This window comes from Rattus norvegicus, chromosome 11 (genome assembly GCF_036323735.1).
Source record: "Rattus norvegicus strain BN/NHsdMcwi chromosome 11, GRCr8, whole genome shotgun sequence".
NCBI classification, from domain to species: Eukaryota; Metazoa; Chordata; class Mammalia; order Rodentia; family Muridae; genus Rattus; species Rattus norvegicus.
This window is the reverse complement of record NC_086029.1, coordinates 77,903,857-77,907,563: the sequence shown is the minus strand read 5'-3', so window position 1 is coordinate 77,907,563 and position 3,707 is coordinate 77,903,857. Positions and strand designations below refer to the sequence as shown.

The 3,707-nt window shown below is 40.5% G+C and overlaps 1 pseudogene; it reads left to right on the top strand.

The window, feature by feature from the left end:
• Positions 1 to 1,435: 1,435 nt before the first annotated feature.
• Stfa3l-ps1 (stefin A3 like, pseudogene 1) overlaps positions 1,436 to 3,707 on the top strand; it is a 4,977-nt pseudogene continuing 2,705 nt past the window's right edge.

The following is a 3,707-nucleotide window of genomic DNA, read 5'->3' as shown; positions in this document are numbered from 1 at the left end:
GCTTGGGGACATGACAACAGAAGGGGGGGGTATCATCTGCAAAGATCCATCTTGGCCAACTCACAGGGTACAAAGAGGTTGTATAGGGGAAAGCACAGAGCAGAAAAGGAAGCGTGAAATGTGTCTGCATCATTCAGAGCACATGCGTTTGTTTCCTTCTTCTCCAAAGCATCAGATCATACCAACAGTCAGTGGATCCTCAAGGCAAATTCCCTTTCCTTCTTTGTAGGAGGCCATATTCCTTTTCTGTAAGTCAAACCTCACAGGAATCTACAAAACTGACCCAGTGAGACTGTGTCAGTTGACACACAGTATTAAAAGAAGACTAAGATCCTAAAGTTATATAAAGTTTACCAGACATTCTGGGTTCTGTCCTTGTAAAGAAAGGTAATTCAGCAGGTAATTTCTTCTTCTTCTTGTTTTAAAGACAGTCGCAGTACTCTGGTATGAATGATTTTAGTTGTTTTTTAGATATTTTTTTCTTTTATTTTAATTTTTATAATTGTTTAAATACAGAAGAGCACAATGAAATAACAGATACCGGTGGATCTGTCTCTCAGAACTGACATGTTTCCAGGCCTATCTCTGACTTGGAATCACCCCAGTGGTCAGTGACCTCTGTCACTTTGCTGTGCCATATATCTTTTTATCCAACGCACTTTACTCTTGATACGCAGCAATTCTTCTAAAGAATAGTCTTACATTTACATGGTAGAGATATTACCTGATAATTCACCTACTGACTGTAATCCCATCACTTGGGAAGCAGAGACAGAAGGAGCAGACATTTACGACTATGTCTGTAATCCCAGGGCTCTCTGCAGGTGGGAGCAAGAGAGTCAGAAGTTCAAAGTTCATAGTGAGTTCCAAGACAACCTGGGCTACATGTAAGCCCTTCTAAAAAAAAAAAAAAAGATAATCATAGGGCATGGTGGTGCATGTCTTTAAACCATGCACTTGCGAAGCAGAGGCATGGGAATCTGTGAATTTGCAGCTGGCCTGGAGAGAGTGTGAATTCTAGGATAGCCAGGTGGTGTTTCTCAGAGAAACCGAGTCTCAAAACAAAACACAACAAAAACAGCAACTACAACAACAAAGTTCATAAAACAAGAGAATAAACAGCAGCAGAAGAAATGAAGGTATTTGCCACTTTGGTGATAAACTTCATGTTTAGGGATAAACATTTTTGAAACTACAAGTACAAAATCCACTGTAGACAGTTTTCTTATATTTACGAAGTTGAGTGGATCCTAAGCAACCAGCCTTGACATTTTTAAGAATTCTCTTTAAAGAACACTTCAAGGTTTAACATATTTAGAAAATCTGGTTATACATGTCTTTCCCCAGGTGACACAACAGGATGACATTATGACACACGCTTGCTCATGTCTGCCACCCCACATTTCCCCCCAACTCCACTTAGCATTTCCTCTCAGGGATGCTGTAAGACTTGCCTGAGGCCACACTCATTTCCCCAGTTCCTCTGATACTGTGGCGATAATTCATTAGAGGAGGAGTTTACACATACCTTTCAAACCCTGACTCTCAGTGCTTGCAGGATCATTCCTTCTCAGTGTCCTGCCCAGCAAAGGAGCAACTCATCAGGATGATGCCCGGAGGCTTGTCAGGGGCCAGACCTGCCACACCAAGAAATCCAAGAGATCGCTGACAAGCTGAGTCGATGTACTTCAGGAAAAAGCTTGATCCCAAGCCAAGCTTCCAAAAATTGATTCATAATTTGGCACAGCACTAAGAGTGTGAGAAATAACAGAAACCAGAAATATATGGCTTTGTTCAGACATTTATATAGCTAAACGCAGAATATTAAGAGAAATTTTAAAAACCCAAGTATAAAATCAACCAAGCCACATTCCCACTGCAGCCTCAGTTTCCCCAGTGGCTGAAGGTGAATTCTTGCTGGATCCTCTCTACACCTCACATATCTGATCCCAGGAGCTCTAATTACTGACAGGAATTTTCCAATCTCACAAGTTTGAAGCTGACGAGTTAAGGCACCTGAGGTTGTTAAGGAACCCTGGTCTGATTCCAGGATGCTATGCCAACCAAACCATCAAAATCAAAACAGAACTCAATATTTCTAGCAGGTTTATACATCTTGCTTAATTATCTTCTATATAAAAAGATATACATGTTACCTGTTCTACAAAGGAGAAGAAATGCATGCAAATTATGGACATAGTTTGGAATCTTTCACCTTATTTACTGCCATCATGTTTTCCTCTCTGAAACAAAATCATCCTGGAGGACAAGATCAGTTTATTTGTTTGTTTGTGTGTTTCTTTGAGACGAGGTCTCGCTAGATGGTCTAGTGTGAAGGTAACTCAGGCTAGCCTCAAACTCAAGGCACTCCTGCTGCCTCAACTTCTCACCATGGTAGGCGCCATCAGATCTTATATGAGTAGAACAGATGGGAGCCTTCATGCTTGGGGCACTGGAAATTCTAGAGGGGGTCACAGTCCTAAAATTCAGTGACTAAATATTTAAGGGTAAATAGTCCTCACTCATAGGTTTATTTCAATAAATATATTGGAGCATTTTATTTTTGAGGACTATTAAGTCTTTAAATCTTCATTAGAATCCTCATATCAAGTTGGTGTTCTCAACTGTAAATGTGCACACGAGACACCTGTCACTTAGATTAACTGCAGATCTGACCGAAGAGGGCTAGACAGGCCTGTGTGTCCCCATTTCTTCCGAGGTCTTCTCCGAGTCATGGGCACTCCTACCCATGACTTCACTTTCCTATAGGTCCAGATATATTGGGTTTCCTAGAAGTTTTGGGAGATGGGGCCTTAAAAATAAAATGCCAAGGAAAAGTCCTCCATTTCACTTTTAGAAGAAAGAGCTAAAAGGACCAACTAAAATAACATGCATGGAAAAGGTTTCAAAAGCAAATAAGCACAACTGAGGGACAGTTGACATTCATATTGCCTGAAATAGAAATTCCCCTGAGATGTTCCAGGATCCAGGCCTGTAGGGAGCTATACAGGGAAATACAGTTATTTGAAATAAAGATGTTATAGTGAATCTTCATGATTTTTAATAGTTGATCATCTAGTTATCTAGAATAATTTTTTTAAAAGAGAGGGCCTTGCTATTTCTAAGAGTGGTCCAATTCTCATATAATAAAGTAATCTTTTTGCCTCTAGCTTCCCAAGTACCTCGGACTACAGGAGTGTGTCATCCTGCCTGGCTAGGGTAATTTTTGAACATCATATTCTCATTAGTTCTTTGAGGATTTTATACATACATAAAATGTATTTTGATCATATAATTGTTAAGTAGAAAGCTACTGGAGGGGTTTATCTTGCTAATGATACCATCTATGGACCACATTTTCAATAATACAATGAATTTAGAAATGTTTCCCTGCAGCTCCACAGAAGCAGAATGAGACATAGATATTAACGAGGCCACCTCACCCTCTAAGGAGCTTTGCTGTTTTAAAGGCCTTGATTTCTAACCCACCTCTTAGTTGATCTTCAAAGCCCCCAGGCCGGCAAGGTTGCAATCCATCCTATGTTTAGATGATGGAACCAAGACTCAAAATGTCACCCAGATAAGAAACTAGCCTGTCCTTCCCCGCTACACAGCCTAAGCACACTGGGGAGCATTGAAGGTATCAGAAAGAAGGAATGCAGCAAATTTGCCTTCCCTGTGGAAGCCAGAGCCTCAGGCTTAAATCA